Genomic DNA, 22219 nt, shown 5'->3' on the forward strand with positions numbered 1-22219 from the left:
AATCAGTGGTGAAAGAAATCAGAGGAAATGGTTACTTCAGGTGGGTGGGGGGATGCATACTGACAGGAAAGAGGCACAAAGAATTTCTGGAAGGCTGAGAATAATCTATACTTGATGTAAGTGGTGATTATAGAAGTGTATATGTATATAAAAGTTAATTAAGGTATATAATTGTACTGGTGCACCTTAAGTGCTTAATTCCATTCCTCAGTAAGAAGTAGAAATAAAATGCCTTTTCTGTGTAAATTATCTGGTGGGCTCTGCCAATTACAACTAAGATCCTCACCTAAGAAAGATGATGACCCTTGTCAGGGCAAGGGCCAGGCTCACCCTGCAGCTACAATGCTCCTTTATGGCCAACTCCTCCTTTTTTAAAAAAATTCTAGGCCCACTAGAAAACCATCTCTGCTCAGGATGTAACCAGCAGAATCTTCCTAGAGGAGATAAATACTCAAACACTATAACCATACAGTATTAAAAATTTAACTACAAAAAAAATGTGATTCAGTGAATAGATTATACACAGCTGAACGATAAACTAGGAAGCCAAAATGTTGCTCTGAGAAAATTTCCCAGAACACAGCACAAAGAGATAAAGGGATAAGAAGACTAAAAATAAATACACATGAAGAAAAGATTCAGTAGTTAGAAGATTCCTCTAAAAGGATATCAAGAAGGAGAGTATTGAATCAATATTTGAAAAAAATAATAGTCAAGAAATTCCCAGAACTAAACCAAAATATCCAAAATACAAGTCCTTAGATTGACAGAGACCACTGAGAGCTAATCAGGATATTTTTAAAGCCTACTTCTAGATTCTCTGGTAAAATTTCAGAACAAAAAGGATGAAGAGTTGCACTGGGTTTGTGACTCAGAGGTAGAGCACTCACCTAGCATGTGTGAGGCCCTGGGTTTGATCCTCAGCACCACATAAAAAAATAAAATAAAGATATTTTTTAAAAAATGATGAAGAGCTATCTAAACACTCTTCTAAAAGCAAAAAGACATGGGGAAAAATGAGAATGGCATTGTCCTGAGATTTGCCATCAGCAAGACAGATGCAAAAATGTTGACAATTACAGAAGTCAAGTGAGGGACACTTGAGGGTTCATTATTTTATTCCCTCTACTTTGCTGTATGATTTGAATTTTTCATAATAAAAGGTATTGTTTTCTGTTTGGGTTGTTATGGATACAGAAGCTAATAGAGTAATATTTGTAAAGTACTAAGGGAAATATCTTTGAACTTCAAATTCTTTTTTTTAAGAGAGAGAGAAAAGAGAGAGAATTTTTTAAAATATTTATTCTTCAGTGGACACAACATCTTCATTCTATTTTTATGTGGTGTTGAGGATCGAACCTAGCACCACATGCATGCCAGGTGAGCATGCTACCGCCTGAGCCACATCCCCAGCCCTTGAACTTCAAATTCTGTACCCATTCTTGAATATTGTCCTTCAAGAATAATGGCAAAATTGTGGCATTTTCCTATTAAAAGTTCTCAGAAATTTTATCATACAGATGCTCCAAGGGAACATGGACTAAAGAAAAATAAAACTAAAAAAAATAGTGGGATGCAAAAAGAAATGGAGAGCAAAGAAATCAATAATACATACAGTAAACTTAAATTACTATTGCTGATAAAAGAAAAATCATACTCTTGGGCCTGGGATTGTGGCTCAGTGATAGAGTGCTTGCTTAGTATGTGTGAGGCACTGGGTTCGATCCTCAGCACTGCATGAAAATAAAATAAAATAAAGGTATTGTGTCCACCTACAACTTAAAAAAAAAACTTAAAAAAATCATAGTCTTTAAAAATACCAAACTATAACTAAAATTCAAGATATATCAACACAGAAGAGATAGGAAAAGAAAGAAGGGAAACAAAAGCTTTCTAAGGATCTTATTATGTTCAAGGTGATTATACAGAAAATAATGGACCCTTAGAATAGTGTTCTCCCAATTTTAACATGTATACAAATTATCTGGGGATTTTGTTAAACAGTAGTTTCTGCATTGAAAACAAACTCCACAGACCCCACACTTTGAGTAGCAAGATTTTAGGCAATATTCTAGTTTAAATATTGTGTTGAGTCAATGTGAATCTATGCTGGACTTTTTCACTCTGTTTCAAAAATGTAAAATGATAGACTGTTTCAGGATGTGATTTTTTTTTTTAATTATGGACCAGGGCTGGTGTTGTAGTTCAGTGGCAGAGCACTTGCCTAGCACTCATGAAGCACTGGGTTTGATCCTCAACATCACATAAAAATGCTGGGGATGTGGCTCAGGCGGTAGCGCGCTTGCCTGGCATGCGTGCGGCCCGGGTTCGATCCTCAGCACCACATACCAACAAAGATGTTGTGTCCGCCGAGAACTAAAAAATAAATATTAAAAATTCTCTCTCTCTCTGTCTCTCTCTCTCTCCCCTCTCCCACTCTCTCTTTAAAAAAAAAAAATCACATAAAAATAAATAAAGTTTTTTTTTTTTTAATTATGGACCAAAAACTATGTAGAAACACCAAACAATAGGTGGAATCTTCGCAGATAGGCCCCATAGAGCCCAGGATCTTACACAAACAGTAAAGTCTAGGATTTCAATTCCAACGAAGGAATTGAAATTTACCATACCCATACCCCTATTCACAACCCGAAAACTAATGCACTGAGCTTATGCCCTACCAGCCATATTTGAAGGCTGAAAAATTCCTCCCTATCTCTTTGTGAATACAGCCAGAAATAAACTTCCTGCCTGTGATACAGCAAAAAACAGAAATATTTGCACATCAGCCACCAGGTGTACATTTCATTGGAATTCCTGATCTGGAACTGTGATATGCCCCTGAGCCACTGAATTGTGTCCTCAGGACACTAGGATGAAGCAATCATGAAACCATTTTCCAGGGAGAGTGGGAAAGGAAAAAAACAAAAAGCTTCCGTGTAAGATGAGCACTCAACAGCAACAACAAAATTAAAACGGTCATAATGAAACCCAACACCATAAAAGAAAGCCAGCAAACTCAATGTGTATGAGGAGTCACACAAAAGAAAAATAGAAATAACAGAGCAATCAGCAAAGAATATTTAAACAAATGCATTTAAAATCAGCAAACAAAAGCAGGTGGTTAAGAATCAAACCACCGACATAATTTTTGGATAATGTATCAATCAGGGTTCAGTCAGGAAAAGAAACATCTCTCTAGAATTTTCCCAAAGAGGGAACTTTATACAAGGAATTTATTATCCAGGATAGAGGAGCTAAAAAGCTAGGAAGGGATGGTGAGGCATCCCAGAGATTAAATATAGCAGGAAGCTGCTACCACCTGTGTGGCCAATAATAGGAGGTTGTGTTACTGGAACCCAGCATTTTGAGCCATCTGATAAGAGCTAGAACCACAGCAGGAGCTGGGGCCGTGGAGGCCCCAGCAATTTGGCAGGAGATAGGGGGGCACAGAAGTTACAGAATCACCTCCAGAGACACTGCCCAAAACTGACAGAGGGAGGGAAATATCTTAGTTTCTTTCTCTCCTCCCTCTTCCTGGAGTCATATGCCAAAACCCCCATTGGCCAAACCTTCCCAAAGGGATCATGGGATATGTAGTTCCTTGCCTTACATTACAGGGCAAAACAGGGTAGAGAATAAGAACAGACAAATGCCCAACACAATGAGATAAACAAGAGAATGGGTCCAAAGAGTGAATTCATGATTTAGAAGATTGAGCTAAGGAAATCAAAGGCAGCACAGTGATCAAGAGATTTAAAATATGGAAAACAAATTAAGATCTATGGGAATAGATTGAGAGGCACCAAAACATGTTGAATGAAAGTTCCAGAAGAAGAGTGGGTTAGGTATATAGCTCAGTTGATAGTGTGCTTGCCTTGCATACAGAAGACCCTGGGTTCAATCCCCAGCAACACACACACATACACACACACACACACACACACACACACACACACACTTCCAGCAAAAGAAACTAGGAAGAACTAGGAGGTAGCAGTATTTAAAGAGATAATATCTAAGAAAAATATTCTACAACTGAAGAAAGATGGCATCCTTAGATTGAAAAAAAAACTATTTCCAGGAAGATGGGCTGTATTATTTATATCAATCATTCCAGTGATAACAACAAAATAAATTTTAAATCCTAAGAACATTGAAAGCCTAATGAAAAGGTAAGTAAACAAAACACCAGGTCAAAATCTAAGAGAAAGCAGGAGCCTTAAAGAAAGAAATAGGGTTTCAAAGAACAAAACCACTTTTAGCTTAAGACAATTTGTTAATAAAGAACATTTGTGCTTCATTTGTAGTGGATTAATGGAGGAAATTTGGACATAAAACAATGCCAGGGCTTGCCGAAGGTTGAGAAACAGGAAACCTTCCCCATGTTATGTTAGGATCCTACTGTCTGGGTGATATTCAGAGCAGGAAATAAAGGAAAGGAAAAAAACAGTCTTGTGACCATGAATCCGGCTTTTTTTATGAATTTGTAGCTCAGATTCATTTTGTCTGGGTAATTCAAGGAAATTAGAATTATGTACCTAATTTAAGTGGTCCCAGGGTAGGAATACTCCAACAAGAAAACCAAATACCATTGTTGGAGGAAAACAGGTCCATCTTAGAAATCTCTATAATAATCACAAACATTTTAAATCATGTATTTTATTTTTTAAAAATAAAATAAATAAGCACTTTTTTCAATTAACCTCTGTCTGAATTTTTGGCATTTTGTTTCTGTAGTCTGTTGTTTCATCTTGTTTCTACTCACGGTGCCTTGTTCTATGTTTGGTTATTTTTTACTTTATACTGGTCACTGTATGAGAAAATTATTATTTCCTCATAGAACAAGGAACCGTGAGTAGAAACAATTTTATTCCTGGGTACAAGCCCAAGAAAAATATGTAAACATGTGCACCAAAAGAAAAGTGCAAGAATGCTCCTAGTATCAGTATTTGAGATAGCCCCTCAGTTGTTGATAGAGAAAAACAGATTGTAATATATTCATCCAATGGAACAAAATGGAATCAGAGCATTCCAGAGAGTCTCTGTGGCTGGAGGAGCTTGAGAATCTTTCCCAGCACTGCCTCTGGAATGAATAGGCTTGCTTTACTCCGTTTAGGATTAAAGGATTAAAAGTTCCAGAAGAGTGAGTCACCCTCACATACTTTAGGCAACATGCTGGCACCTTGGCTCTATTGCAGAGATTAGAGGAAGAATCTGGCAGATGGCGCCTTCAGGGGCCTCTTTAGCTTCTATAGTAGGCGTTCTGCCAGATCCTGGATTTATCGTTCCACCAAGATTGCACACACCTTGGGAATTGCCCAGAAGTAATCACACATGTTGTTAGGAAGGCTGAGTGAATGTTGGATGGTATCCCCTTCCCACAAAGCAGTTCATCTCTTAGGACCTGGCTTCCCATATATTTTCTTCCAAAAATTCTGTTGCCTAAAATAATGTGATTTTCCCCCTTACAACATAAAATGTACTCACACTTCCCAAAGTCTCCTCAGTTTCTACATCTAGCTCCAAGATAAAGATCTTTTTGGATCAGAACTGTTCCTCTTCTAATTCCGTCACAATGTTGTAATCTATAATCTACTCAGCAAGTTTATCCATCTTTATCTATGCTGAGAAGAAAGGAGCCAAAGAGATGAGAAACTTTTTAAAATATGTAAACATATATATTTGGCAAAGAAGAAAATTTGAGGCTCAGCAAGAGTCTTTATTTTTGCAACTAGCTAGGAGGCTTTCCTCCTCCATCATACAATCCTCATTTCTTTTGCTTTGCTCTGAAGTGTCCCCAACTCTAATTCCTGAGAGCCTGTGATCTTCTTAGTCCTGCCTGTTTAGGTATCCAGTAGTCTTCCATACTATCTTTCACCTAAGGAGCCCCCTGAATTCTAACACTGTCCCTGACCTATTTTTCATATTGATCAGAGGCAATTAGTCAAGTCAACATCCTAGCCCTTTGTTTCGATCTTCACACAGTGGCATTGTGAAGAGGCAAGCAGTTTGTGTACTGCTTAACCCCAGTGGCTATCTCTGGATTAATGACCTTGCTGAAATCTGTGATTCTTCATCACCCCAGAGGGAGAGGCTGGATGTGATCTCAATTTCTCGCAAGCTCTCCTAGAGCTATCAGCACTGGGCAGCTGATGTTCTTAGAACTGGTATGCGACTCCCCAGAGTCCTTGGCGCCAAGGCTCAGATCTGTGCCCTGCCCCCACGCCCACACATACGCACAAAACTCCTCTCAGAAGAGGCCTATAAAAAGGGAGAGGAGGACCTGCCAATAAATATATAAAAAGATCTGCATAACCAGGGAAATACAAATTAAAACAACAAGAAACAATTTTTCACCTACTGGACTGGAAAATATGACATTCTGGCAAGGTTTAAGGCTAACAGGCACTTTCTTTACTGCAGGAATTGGCACAGCCATTTTGGCAAGCATTTCGCAGCGTCTCTAAGACTTAAAAATGTACATATTATATGACCCAGCATTTCCTCTCTTAGGTGTCTGCCCTAGAAAACATACTCTGGCATAGATAGGTAAGTTATGTTCACCACAGCATTGTGTAGATGATAAATATCTGGAAACATCCTAAAGGCCATCAGTAGGAAAATAGAAAGTAAAATGTGGTGTTTTCATTTTATAGCTAAGAATGAACCAGATCCACATGTGTCCACAGAGATTTCAAAACCAGATGAGATAGTTAAGTAGAAAAAAAAACAGAGTGCAAAAAGAGAATGATATGGCAAGAGAGTGTCATTTTGTAAAAATAAACACATGCATGTTTATGTAATTTGTTTCAGATATGCAAAGATTTATTCCAAATTCATATTAGAAGGAGAGGAGAGGTGGGAAGGAGAGGGACCTAGATCAGGTTACAGTCAAAGAGGACGAAGAGTACTTATATAAACAGTGCTCATACTTATTTTATAAGGAGAATGTGTTCATGTTATATTCTTAGAACTAAAAACTAATAACAAAAATAATGTTACTCTGGAAAATATTTAACTAGAAAATTCTCATTTCCATAAAGACCTGCCTTTTTGTGACATCTATTTCATAGGACTACAGGCTAAGTAGCACCAGAAGCTTCCCTGGAAATGCAAGGTCTAACAGGCTGAACAGGCAGGCTCAGTAGAAACTCCTTAGTGAGGTTTATTAAACCAAATTCAAACAGGAAATTTCTGGAGCTTTTGAAAATCTGTCAAAATTAGTGAACCAGCAACAGAAAATGTTCACCATCTCTAGCAATCAGGAAAATGCAAATCAAAACTGCACTAAGATTTCATCTCACTCCATTCAGAACGGCAGCCATTAAGAAGATAAATAATAATAAATGCTGACAAGGATGTGGAGAAAAACATAAACTCATACATTGCTGGTGGGACTGCAAATTAGTGCAACCACTCTGGAAAGCAGTATGGAGATTCCTCATAAAACTAGAAATGGAAGCACCATATGACCCAGCTATCCCACTCCTCAGTATTTATCCAAAAAAATTAAAATTAGCATATTATAGTGATGCAGCCACATCAATGTTTATAGCAGTACAATTCACAATAGACAAGTTATGGAACCAGCCCAGATGTCCATCATTAGATGAATGGATTAAGAAAATGTGGTATATATACACAATGACATTTTACTCAGCCATAAAGAAGAAATTATGGCATTTGCTGGTAAATGAATGAAACTGTGAAACATCATGCTGAGTGAAATAAACCAGACTCAGAAAATCAAAGGTCAAATATTTTCTCTCATGCAGAAGCTAGAGCAAAATAAGGGGGGAAAGGGAGTTAGTAATCATAAAGATAGAGTGAAGATCAGTGGAGTAGAAGAAGGGGATTGAGAGGGAGGGAGGAGGAATGGGAAAAGGTAGGAAATGCTGAATTAATTTGATAAAATTTCAGTATGTGCAATGTTTAAATATGCCACAGAGAATTCTACCTTTATGTATATCTATAAAGCACCATTCAAATAAATAAATAAGTGAAAAGAAGATCAGTAGAGGAAGAAGAATAGGGGGAGGGAGGGGGGAAGGAAAGTGAGGACACTTGAATGTATGTGGGTTTTTTTTCAAAATCAACCCAACTATTATATATAACTATAATGCACTAATAATAGAAAAAAATAGTGAGTCAGCCTTGGTCCCTGAATTAGTTATCTACTGCCACATGAGAAATGATTCCATTCAGTTTCTTCTTTATGGCTGAGTAAAATGTCATGTATATAGCACAGTTTGGTAAATTTCATTCCATAGTTTCTCCCTTTATTTTTTCCCTCTGCTTCACTGATCTCCCTTCTATTTTTGTGGGATTCCCCATTTTTTCCCCTTATTTTGCTCTAGCTTCTGCGTATGAGAGAAAACTTTCAAGCCTTGACTTTCTGAGTCTGGCTTACTTCACTTAACTTGATGTTCTCCAGCTCCGTCCATTTACCAGAAAACGCCATAATTTCTTTCTTTTTATAGCTGAATAAAACTCCATTGTGTGGGCTGGGGTTGTAGCTCAGTGGTAGAGCGCCTCCCTTGCATGTGTGAGGCACTGGGTTCGATCCTCAGCACCACATAAATTGTGTCCAATTTAACCACATAAGTTGTGTCCAACTACAACTAAAAACAAAATTTAAAAAAACTCTATTGTGCATATATACCACATTTTCCGTGTGTGTGTGTGTGTGTGTGTGTGTGTGTGTGTGTGTGTAAAGCATCAATTAAAAACAATAATAACTAGAAGGAAGACCCTAGAGGAAGGGGACCAGCAGGAGGGAGGAACAGAGGAAAACAGAAGGCTCTGGGGGCTGAAGTGGAGCACATTATATTATATTCCATGCATGTATGATTACATCAAAATGAACCCCAATATTATGTACAACTACAATGCACTAATAAAAAAATTTTTTTAAAGAAATTATTCTAAAACTTAATGGCTTAAAAAAAACACTATTTTCTTCATTTCTGTAGCTCAGGAATCAGGGTCTCTCACAGGACTGCCATCAAGATGTTAATCAGGGTTATAGTCTCATCTGAAGGCTTTACAGGGCAAGAAGGATCTGCTGCCAAGTTCCCTCACATGGTTGCTTCTCATAAACTGTTGACCAAGGGACTTGCTTCCTTTGAGAGCTTCCATTTCTCACAGGTTGATGGCCCAGGGTCTGTTCTCAGTTCCTCAGCTGTCAGCTGGCTTCATTCAGAACAAGCAAGCCAGAGGTACCAGAGAGAGACAATCTGTGATTAAGACAGAAGTCACAGTCTTTTGTAACCTGATCTCAGAAGGACATCCCATCACTTCTGTCATATTCTATTTATTAGAAGCAAGTTATTAATATGGCCCACACTTCAAGGAAGGTGTGCTTCATTGGGATCCAGTTCAGAAGCTGCCTGCTACAGCCCCCATGTGAATTCTGTTCTCAGTTTATGCTTTGTTGAAATGGTGCTGGTGGGATGGGGGAAAGGGAATGCCCTGAGAATGAAGGAACTATTAATATCCAAAAGAGTCCTGAAAAAGAAGTCCTGGTGCTATTAGGATATTTGTAAATCCAGAAGGTGGCCCCCATCACTATAAGCTAGTACCTATGCCCTGGAGAATAGCACCTTCTGTCACAGCAGACCCTGGGAATAAAGAGATTTAAGCAATCACATTCTTGTTTTTAAAATATTTTTAGATGTTGATGAACCTTTATTTTATTCATTTATTTATATGCAGTGCTGAGAATCAAACCCAGTGCCTCACACATGCTAGGCAAGCACTCTACCACTGAGCCTCAACCCCAGCCCTCAATCACATTCTTGTCAATAAAGAATTACCACATATTCTACACCAATGATTAATTTTCAAAAAACATATATATAATTCTGCTCCCATTCTGAATGATTACTATGATTTTTCTTTTCTAAATTGTGTTGCACATTTGAACATGTACAGTGGCAAATTATATCATGATAACACAAAAAGCTTTTGCCTATAAGCCAGGATCTGGGTATTGCTGACAGCAATCATTCTAAACTAAGGGCCCTTCAAGCCAGCATCACAATAGATAAATTTAAAACTATGTGGCCATTTGTGCCTAATAAAATACAGTATCCCCATCACCACCACCAAATTTTTTTTAAAAAGGCTTACCACCCATAGTGCATCAATTGCCAACATTTCTTTATAGGGTTAAAATATCTGGGTTTTTATACATATTAAGGATCATCTAACCGTGTTTTTCAGCCTATGGTATTTTGACATATTAGTGAATCAGAAAATTAACTTGGTGGATTGTGATTTAAAAATGTTTTGAATCACACCAGGTGCATGCAGTGGCACATAATCCCAGCAGCTTAGGAGGCTGAGGCAGAAAGATTTCAAGTTCAAAGCCAGCCTCAGCAACTTAGTGAGGCCCTCGGCAACTTAGCAAGACCTATCTCAAAATAAAAATGAAATAAAAAGGGCTGGGCATGTGTCTCAGTGGTTAAGCATGCCTGGGTTGAATCCCCAGTATCCCTCCCCCCAAAAAAAGTTGTGTATCACAAATTTCATTGTAGTAAAAGACACATAAAATTCACCATTTAAATCATTTTAAGTATATATTTCAACAACATCAACTATATTGAAAGTGCTTAGCCATCACCACTACCTATATTCAGAACATTGTCATCATTCCAAACAGAAACTGTAGCTTAAGTAATAACTTCCCATTTTTCCTTCCCCTAGCTCCTGATAACCTCTGCTCTAGTTTCTGTCTCTATGAATCTGCCTATTCTAGATATTTCACATAAATGCAATAATATGCTATTTGTCCTTTTATATCTAGCTTGTTTCACTGAACATAATGTTTTCAAGGTTAACTTATTTGGTACAATGTATCAGAACTGCATTCCTCTTACCATAACAACATTCCACTATACAAATAGATCATATTTTATCCATTCACCTGTCCATCAACATTTTAGTTGTTTCTAATTTCTGGCTATTGTGAATAATGCTGCTGTTAAGATTGGTGCACACTATGTTTTGAGTCCTTGTTGTCAATTCTTGTGGTGTATACCTAACAGTATAATCACTGGATCATATGGTAATTTTATGTTTAACTTTTTGAGAACCACCAAACTATTTTCCACAGGAGCTACATCATTTTACATTCTTACTAGCAATGCTTGAGGGTTCCAACTTCTCCACATCCTTCCCAATACTTACTATTTTCCTTTTTATTTTTATAATAAAAATTATAAAAATAATTTTTATCTTGGTGGGTATGAAGTGGTATTTTATTGTGGTTTTGATTTGCATTTCCCTAATGACTAATGATGTTGAGCATTTTTTATGCGCTTGTTGGCCATTATACATATATCTTCTTTGGAGAAACATCTAGTTAACTCCTTTGCTTGTTTTTTTTTTTTTTTATTCATAAGCATGCATTTATTCTTTTTCTTTTGTAATGCTCATTTGTGGAAATTTTCCTTTCTGCATTTGCATATACCTTAAATTTAAATAACATTTATTATGTTATTACACATGCCCTGAGTTGTACACATAGATTATTTTTTAATCCAGTGATTAGCTTACATTTAATAATATAATCATTTAACTCTGAAAATTCTTGCATTGTCTCACACACTTACCCTCCTTTCTCTTTTCTTTCTTTTTTTTCTTTTCTTTTTTTTATTGTTGGTTGTTCAAAACATTACATAGTTCTTGATATATCATATTTCACACTTTGATTCAAGTGGGTTATGAACTCCCATTTTTACCCCGTATACAGATTGCAGAATCACATCAGTTACACTTCCATTGATTTACATATTGCTATACTCGTGTCCGTTGTATTCTGCTGCCTTTCCTATCCTCTACTATCCCCCCTCCCCTCCCCTCCCCTCTTCTCTCTCTACCCCCTCTACTGTAATTCATTTCTCCCCCTTGTATTATTTTTCCCTTTCCCCTCACTTCCTCTTGTATGTAATTTTGTATAACCCTGAGGGTCTCCTTCCATTTCCATGCAATTTCCCTTCTCTCTCCCTTTCCCTCCCACTTCTCATCCCTGTTTAATGTTAATCTTCTTCTCATGCTCTTCGTCCCTACTCTGTTCTTAGTTACTCTCCTTATCCTTTGCTTGGTTTTAAATTGAGTTTTGTTGTTGAGTTGTAGGAGTCCTTTATATATTTTGTATATTCGACCCTCATCAGATATACAATTTCTAAATATTTTCTCTCATTTTGTGGGGTGTCTTTTCAGTCTCTTGATAATGTCCTTTGACACAAAAGTTTTTAATTTTGATAAAGTCCATATGGCATGGATTATGAAGAATCAACTTTGTGGGCTGGAGATGTAGCTCAGTGATACAGTATTGGTTTAGTATGCACAAGCCCTGGGGTTTGATCCTCAGCACAGAAAAAATAAAGAAAGAAAGAAAACCAACTTTGTGCATTACTTGGCTAATGGTATGGGCATGTTACATCTCTTAACTCTCCTGTTTCCCACAAAACTTTGCTTTTTCCCAAGTAGAAAACAGAGGGAAAAGTCATAGATGGGATAGCTATTGACTGTCTCACCCCTTTTCCAACAAGGCAAGGGGATAGGGGCTGGATGACATTTTGGATGTTATACACCATGTTTGGGTTTCAAACTGGTTTTCTTTTTTTTAAATTGATTTTTTTAAAAAATAAATGACCATGAAATGCATTACAATTCTTATTACATGTATACAGCACAATTTTTCATATCTCTGGTTGTATATAAAGTATATTGACACCAATTTGTATCTTCATACATGTACTTTGGATGATGATGTCTATCACATTCCTCCATCCTTGCTAATCCCCTGCCCCCTCCCTTTCCCTCCAACTCCTCTGCCCTATTTAGAATTCATCTATTCCTTCCATGCTCTCCCTCCTAACCCCATTATGAGTTATCCTCCTTATATCGGAGAAAACATTCAGCATTTGTTTTTTGGGGATTGGCTAACTTCACTTAGCATTATCTTCTCCAACACCATCCATTTACCTGAAAATGACATGTTTTTATTCTTTTATTGCTGAGAAATATTCCATTGTGTATATATGTCACATTTTTAAAATCTATTCATCCACTGAAAGGCATCTAGGTTGGTTCCATAGTTTAGCTATTGTGAATTGTGCTGCTATAAACATTGATGTGGCTGTGTTCCTGTAGTATGCTGTTTTTTAAGTCTTTGGAGTATAAACCAAGGAGAGGGATAGCTGGGTCAAATGGTGGTTCCATTCCAAGTTTTCCAAGAAATCTCCATTCTGCTTCCCAGATTGGCTGCACCAATTTGCAGTTACACCAGCAATGTATGAGTGTGCCTTTTTCCCCACATCCTCACCAACACTTATTGTTGTTTGTATTTTTAATACCTGTCATTCTGACTGGAGTGAGATGAAATTTTAGAGTAGTTTTGATTTGCATTTCTCTAATTGCTAGCGATGATGAACATTTTTTCATATATTTTTGTTTGATTGTATAATCTCTTCTGAGAAGTGTCTGTTCAGGTTCTTGGCCCATTTGTTGATTGGGTTATTTGTTGTTTTTTTTTTTTTTTTTTTTTTTTTTTTTTGGTGCATAGCTTTTTTAGTTATTTATATACCCTAGAGATTAGTGCTCTATCTGATGTGTGAAGGGTAAAAATTTGTTCCTAGGATGTAGGCTCTGTTCACCTCACAGATTGTTTCTTTTGCTGAGAAAAAACTTTTGGGTTTGAATCCATCCCATTTATTGATTCTTGGTTTTAATTCTTGCACTATAAGAGTCTTATTAAGGAAGTTGAGGTCTAAATCACGTGATGGAGATTAGGGCCTAATTTTTCTTCTATTAGATATAGTGTCTCTGGTTGAATTCCTAGTCCTTGATCCACTTTGAGTTGAGTTTTGTGCCTGGTAAGAGATAGGGGTTTAATTTTATTTTTGTTGCATATAGATTTCCCAGCACCATTTGTTGAAGAGGCTATCTTTTCTCCAATGCATGTTTTTGGCACCTTTGTCTAATATAAGATAATTGTATTTGTGTGGGTTTGTCTCTGTGTCCTCCATTCTGTACCATTGTTCTACCAGTCTATTTTGGTGCCAATACCATGCTGTTTTTGTTACTATTGTTTGGTAATATAGTTTAAGTTCTGGTATATTGATGCCACCTGCTTCACTCTTCCTATTAAGGATTGCTTTAGCTATTCTGGGCTGGGTCTCTTATTTTTCCTGATGAATTTCACGATGGCTTTTTTTATTTTTATGAGGAATGCCATTGGTATTTTGATCAGAATTGCATTAAATCTGTATTTAAAATATTCCTCTTGGATTATCTAGGGCTAATGTCAGATCTGTCATGGCTTAGATCTGGGAAAATCCTCTTCTTTAACATTACTGTTCTGACAGTCTGACATTCATGGTGAAAATATTTTCTTCAGGTTTAACATGAAAGTTTTAATTTGAAATACAGCTTGATAATATGAGAATTAATATTATAAGTCCAAGAGGGACATTTTAAAGTCTGAAATCAAAGTGGCAAAGTTAGGGAGAAAATGCTACAATTAGAACTATATATACAAGAGAGAAAACCAAACATATATGGAATTGTAAATCTACAAGTTTGAGAAAAATCTGAAGTTATAAATCAGGTGTCCTTTAAAATTTAACTTCCAGAGATGTCCAGGTTCTTAAGAAATTGAAATTATCCCTAAATGGAGACAGGGAATTTGTGACCAACATGCCTACCTTCACTCAGGGCTCTTCTAGACTCCACCATTGCCATGAGCTCCCTGAGATTCAGCAGCCTCTCTGAGGCTTATGACAATATAGGCTTACCAGAAGCACAATAATTAAGAACTAATTTTAAGGCATCAGATCAAAAGACTTTGATCTGTGATTAGAGATGGCAATGAAATGGTACAAGGATGGAAGCCCCAAGAATTGGGCATCTGTCAAGTGACTTTCATTTTAAAGTTGTTTACAGACTTTAGGTCACCAAAATTGGTTTTTGCTTTTTAGGGTTGTTTCACACCCCTAGAGAGAACAGCAGACTAGAAACTGCCAATTTAATAGCACATGTTGGTGAGGAGAACAACTTGCACCATAGGCATCTATTGGGCAGAAGGAAAAGGTGAGAAGGGCCAGGAAAACCAGGAACAATGGTTTTCAACCTTGGCTTCATGTTAAATCACTTGGGAGTTTTTTTAAAATACTGGTGGCTAGGTCTCTCCCTTACAGATTCATGTTCAATTGAGTAATTCCTCCACAGACTGACTTTTTAAATGAGCCTATGTGAGTCTAATATGCAGAGTAGAGAACTTCTGACCTAGATTAAAGATTTTAATCCTAATTTATAGTCAAGATGTATTCAATCATTTTAGACTTCATTATGAGCTATAGAATTTTGTTGGTACAGCTAATCTAAGGAAGAGTAAAAGGTTCTGTTCTTCAATAGCAAGATTAAATAATAATTTGATATAAGGAGGCTGATTCATAGTGGGATAGGGAGCAGGAGCATGGGAGAAATAGATGAACTCTAGATAGGATAGAGGGGTGGGAGTGGAAAGGAGAGGGCTTGGGGTAATTAATGATGGTGGAATGTGATGGACATCATTATCCAAAGTACAGGTATGAAGACAGGAATTGGTGTGAATATACTATGTATACAACCAGAGATATGAAAAATTGTGCTCTATATATGTAATAAGAATTGTAACACATTTTGCTGTCATATATAAACTTCAAAAAATTATAAAAAGATTAAATAATAAAATTCAAAGGACTGCTGAGTGTGGTGGCATATGCCTGTAATCCCAGCAGCTCGGGAGGCTGAGGCAGGAGTATCACAAGTTCAAAGCCAGCCTCAGCAACGCTGAGGTGCTAAACAACTTAGTGAGGCCCTGTCTGTAAATAAAATACAAATAAAGGCTGGGGATGTGTTTCAGTGGTTGAGTGTCCCGAGTTCAATCCCAGGTACCTCTCCCTGCACACACACAAAAGATACAAATTACAAATAGATCCATGATGAGCAAGATCCCAGTGGTTTGGATAAGGGGGAGTATAAAGCCTGAGTTAGTGCCCCCCCAAGTTAGTAGGCTGCACCCACTAATTTGCTTTCCATTGAGCAGGATGAGTTATAAGTTAAGTTTTTTGGCCACTCATATTCTGGCATTTTGAAAACCCAAATATGAAATGAAACTTAAAATGCTACCTCCAAATATTGGGAGGTTCTATATGTGCTGAGCTTGCTTCGAGTTGTAAAGAAAGGTCTTTTGGCAGCAGCCTGGAAACATGAAGATACTTATTTGGTGAGCATATCTTCATTTTTACATTACACAGGGCAGAAACTATGGAATGTGTCTGCCACTCCCTAGCTGTAAAATTTGTGAGAAGGAATCATGATGAATTCAATCAGGCTCAGCCTGGCAGGGTCTCCAGATGTCAAGAAAAATTATTATAGTCACTCCAAAAGGATAAGGATAAAGACTGAACTGGAGGAGAAATAGTCTCTGGGTGCAGTATCAAATACTGAAATTCTATTTACAGAGACTTTCAAATACTTTGTTGGGAAAAGTGTAATAGGGACAAAAATTTTGTGGTGTGAGTATTTACAATCTTCCCTCGTTATGTTCAGTTTCTAAGGGAGAAATATTCTTCATGTTACAAATCCTGGGTTTCCTTTGTTGTGGTAAATCCACAAGAAAGAGATTTTTAAAAAGTAAATATCCTGGACATTCCAAAGCAGGAATAAAATGGGAAAAAGGTAGAGGAAAAGGATAGTAGAGTGGATTTTTTTATAGGGCTTGACAGTAATAGTGGGAGAGATTTTCAGAGATCAACTGCCAGTGGAACAAGATGTATTGCGGAAGCAGCAGTGGGAAGAAGGAACATTTAAGATGCTAGGTAGGAATTTAAAATGCATTTCCTCTTTGGCTTTTCTCAAGGGATGAAATAAAACTACAAATTACTTGTCGTGAATTTTAGCTGATGACCTAGATTTCTTTGGATAAATGCCTTGCAATAAATGGATCACATAAGGCCCTGAATCATATGAAAATTAAGAGTAGATATAGCAAATAGAAGATGACTTAACAGTAATTATAATTAGTGTATGAAGAAAGATTAGAGAGGCTAGTATAAAACAAGAATTTAGCATGATACCCTGATTTTGACCCCCCAGTGCTACAAAAAAACAACAAAAGAGGAAATAAAAGGATTGGCTAAGAACTGGTTAAGATTGAAAAATAAAAATTTGAATTTCAAGAAACATTAGCTGGAGAACAAGTTTTCTAAGTAATTTTCTTAGAGCACCAGGCAAAAGAGAAACAAAAGAGATTAAAACATGGGAGAACAAAATTAAGAGAACAAAGACGGATTCAGAAGTATCAGCATTGATCTAAGGGAAGTTCCAGGGGAGTTAAAGAAAATAAGAGGGAGAAAATAATTTTTAAGTGAAATGAAAATTCTCCAGAGTGAAAAAAAAGTTTTCATATTTAAAGAGTCACTAAAATCCAAGGAAGGTGATAAATTTTAAAATATATACTGGAACTATTGTAGTGAAATATCAGAATGCCAAAAATAAAGAAAAAGATCCTTGGTTTCCAAAGAAGAAAAACACATTGCTTCAAAAGAAGTAGAATAAGATTGGCTTGAAATTCTCATCAGTATTTCTGAATGCTCTAAGAAATGGAATAATATAGCTTCAATTCAAGAGTGAGAACAGCATAAAGACATATTGAGACATGCAAAGACTTAAAAGTTTACTTCCCCAAACCCTTTTCAGAAATTTAAAGGACAGGTTCCAGCATGTAATAACTGTGCAAGCCTAGAAAGAGAAAGACATAACATCAAAGAAACAGTAAATTTAACCAGAAAAATAATAAGACATAATTCAAACATAGCAGCTGCACAAATGGACTTGGAAAGAAATCAAGCCAGTTGAAACAGGGGAAGGAAGATTCCAGAGAAAAAGTTTTGTAACTAAAACCCAACTAATTAAATGCTGAATCAAACTAAAGAACTCAAGGGCTAGGAGTAGCTCAGTGGTGAAGCTCTTGCCTTGAACACACAAGGTCATGGGTTTCATTCTCAGTATTACAAAAATAAAAAAGGAAGAGCCCAAAAATGGCACTGCAAATATGAAACAACTGGTGGTGAGCACTGTGTCCATATAAGTTTAGAACTAACACTATACAGTTGTGGAAATGACAATTATATAAAAGAAAGCATATTTCAAACATGTTAATGAAAAATGGAAGGTAGATTTTCTTATTTACAGTAAGAGTGGACTAACTTCTTGATTTGAAAAGAATTAGCTAGCTACCAATGCACTGACTTGAAAGCCAAGAAAAGAAAAAAAAAAGATGAGACCAAAATTCAAAGCTGTTTTTTTTTTCTTCAAGCCATTTACGATTTTAAAGCAGCAGCTGAAAAGCTGGGAAGCTTGGTAAAAAGCGATGACTCATAGATAGGAACTGTGCAGTGTTTCTGATAGTCTCAAAGGGATAAGGAGGTGCTATGGTTTGAAAGTCCTCTCCAAAATTCGTATTGAATTTAATTGCATTTTTAAGTCATGAGGGCTCTACCCTTACCAATAGACTAACACCATGATCACAAGAGTGGGTTACTTATTGTGAGTTTGGCACTTGTATTCACTCATATTTTCTCTTTCTCTTACTCCACCTCCGTCCATGATACCCTTCACCATGTTATGACAGCAAAAAGGCCCTTATCATATGTGGCTCCTCAATCTTATAGTTCTCAGCCTCCAGAATCATGAACGAAATAAACTTCTATTGTATAAATTACCCAGTCTGTGGTATTCTGTCATAGTAGTGGAAAACAGATTAAAAAAATCGGTGCCAAAAAGTGGGACTCTTGCTACAGCAAATATTTTAAGATTTTTTTTGAAAACTAAAAAAAAAAAAATGAAGAGTCAAAAATTGCAAGGATATAGAGGATTTGAATAATGTAATCAACAAGCTCAATTTTATTTACAAGTGTATACATCTATAGGGTAAAATACACATTATGTGACTATTATATCCCCCCACAAATTATCATGCTTTGTCTAAAAAGAAAACCTTAAAAATTCCATAAAATACAGAGGTTGCACAGGACATAGTTTGAACATAAACAAAAATACTAGAGATCAACATAAAGAGATTAATAATTTCTTTTTTTTTTTTACTATTTGGAATTTAAACACTACTGTAAAAAGGAAATAGAAACTGATATTCAAAACTTCTAGAGAGCTATAAAAAAAGAACAATTTATATGCAATGGACAGTTAGAGTTGTGTAGCAAAGGAAATATATAACTTTCAAACATTTCCTTTAAAAAGAAATTAAAATCATTGAAGTATGAAATATAAGACATTTTAATTAGAAAACAAAATAAACAAAGAAAACAGGAAATTACTAACAATGAAAGAAGAAATTAAATAGAAACCCCAAAAACATAAAGAACAAAACTAAAAGCAGTTTCTTTGATAATACTATAAAATAGCTAAACCTCTAAAAGCCTGTTTAAAAAAAATATGAGAGAAAACAAAACAAACTTATGAGAAAGGAAATATAACCAGAAATGCAAGGGAAAAAGAAAATAATAGAGACTATTATGTTCATCTCTATGACAATAAACTATAATTCTCAATCTTGGCTACCCTTAGTGATCATCTGAGAAGCTTGAAAAATCACTCACCTCTAAGACCTGTCTCCAGAGATTCTAATTTAATTGGTCTGGGGTGTGGCCTGGGTACTGAGAAGTTCAAAACTGCCCTATGTGATTATGATGTTCAACAGAAATCAAAAACCACTGAATTCTTAAGAAAGCTTGGACCATGTGGTTGACTGACCAGCAGTATCAGCATCATCAGGGAGCTTGCAAGAAATGCAAAATCACAGGCCCTACTCCAGACCCACTGATACGGTTTGAATAAGTGGCCCCCAAAGGTCCATGTTGTTAAAGGCTTGGTACCCAGCATGGTGATATTGAGGTGGTGGAAACTTTAGGAGGTGGGGCCTATTAAGAAGTCTTAAGATGACTAGGAGGTCATTACAGGCATCACCTTAAAGGGATAATGAAGCCTTGGTCCCTTCCTCTTCTGCTCCCTGGCCATGAAATAAGTGGATTTGCTCCACCACACCTCCCACTATGATAGCTGCTTTGCCACAGGCCTAAAAGCAACAGGGTCAAATAATAATGGACTGGAACTTCCAAAATTGTGAACCAAAAATAAACCTTTTCTCTTTATAAGTTGATTGTCTCAGGTATTTGTTATGGTGATAGAAGGCTGACTAATACACCCACTGAATCAGAAGGGGCATTTTCACAATATCCTGCAGGTGAAGCATATGCGCACTAATATTTGAGAAGTAATGATCTAGAGAAAATGGATGATTTCCAAAGGAAATATAGATACCAAAATTTAAGAATAAAAGCTGACATCGTAATTAATGTAGAGGAGATTAGGAAAAAAGAAAAAGACCTACCATTTATTTTTTAATTTTTTTAGTTGTAGATAGACACAATATCTTATTATTTTTATGTGGTGCTGAGGATCGAACCCAGTGCCTCATGCATGCTAGGCAAGCATTCTACCACTGAGCTACAGCCCCAGACCCACCATTTATAAAGAGGCATCTGACCCAAATGCTTTCACAACCGAGTTCTGATTAATCATTAAAAACCAGAAAATGCCTATGGCTTTTAAACTATTCCAGATTATAGAAAAGTTTCCAAGTTTTTCTTATAAAACTAAAGTTACATTAATTTTTTAAAATACTTTTTTTAGTTGTAGATGGACACAATATATTTATTTACTTATTTTTATGTGGTGCTGAGGATCAAACCTAGGGCCTCACACATGTGAGGCAAGTGCTCTACCAATGAGCCACAACCCCAGCCTCCTAAAGTTACATTAATATTTGAACCTGATAACAATAGTACAAAATGAGAAAACATCAGAATTGTAAACATAGATATAAAAATTCTAAATAAAATGCTAACCCCTTTAAGCATCAGTATAAAGAATCATAAAATTTGCCTTAGTAGGGTACTTGAGTATGAGTATAGTTCAACTTTGGAAAAAAATCTATCAGTGTAATCCAATGTACTTATTAATTGCATCAACAGAGAAAATCATGTAATTTAATGTATAGATGTCTAAAAGAGATTTGATAATGTTGGTCATTTCTAATAATACCTCTAAAATAACAAAGGAAGGAACCTATCTAACCTTGGTAAATGCTATTTACCAACATTACACTAAATGTTTAAATATTGAAGTATTGCCACTAAAATCAGAAATACAGAAATGCCTACTATAATATGTACTTGCCAGTATTCTTTTAGAAGTTCTGATATAAGGTCAAAATGGAAATCATTGACATCTTTTTTTTCCTGTTATGACTGCACACAAATTTCAGAAGACTCTTAAAGAATAATTAGAATTGGGAAGAGAATGTGGTAGATTAACTGGGTACATTAAAATATATATATATATATATATATATATATATATAAACCAATAGCTTTCCTCTATAATCTAGCAGCATCCAGGCATCTACAAAAATTATTCTGTACTTGTGAAGAGTATATGACCTAGACGATTAAAACAATACTATTTTATGAAAGATTATAAAATAAAACTAGAATAAATGGAGAAACATGGATGTGAGAACAATATGATGACAATGTCAAGCTCAATTTCATATTAAAAATTCATGCAATTTCAATTTAAAAATCCCAGTGAGTCTTCTAAAGGAAACTGGGTAAAATGATTTTAATGTTCTTATGAAAGACTAAATGTAAAGAAAACTATGAAAAAGAATATAACTGAGGATGGATGTGCTTTTTGATATTAAAATTCACCATAGAGTACTGTAAAACAGTATGGCATCAGCAGAATAACAACAAATAAGTCGGCAAGATAAAATATATGTCAGAAATAAATCCAAGGATATACATAAAGTGTCATTTCAGCTCATGGGGGTAAAGGATGACTTACTTCATAAACAGTATTATAATAAGTGGTTCTCCATCCAAGAGAAAAGAGAAATGAGACCCCTTACCAAACATCATATACAAAAAAAATTTAATTGTATAAAAATCCAAACAAAATTAAAATAATAAAAATATCAGAAGAAAAACTAGGCACACATTTGTAGAATCTTGGGGTAGAGACGATCTTTTTAAGCAGGACAAGAGTTATAAAGGAAAAATATAAACATATTTGAACATACCAA

The sequence above is a fragment of the Ictidomys tridecemlineatus genome, chromosome X (assembly GCF_052094955.1).
Source record: "Ictidomys tridecemlineatus isolate mIctTri1 chromosome X, mIctTri1.hap1, whole genome shotgun sequence".
Classification (NCBI taxonomy): Eukaryota; Metazoa; Chordata; class Mammalia; order Rodentia; family Sciuridae; genus Ictidomys; species Ictidomys tridecemlineatus.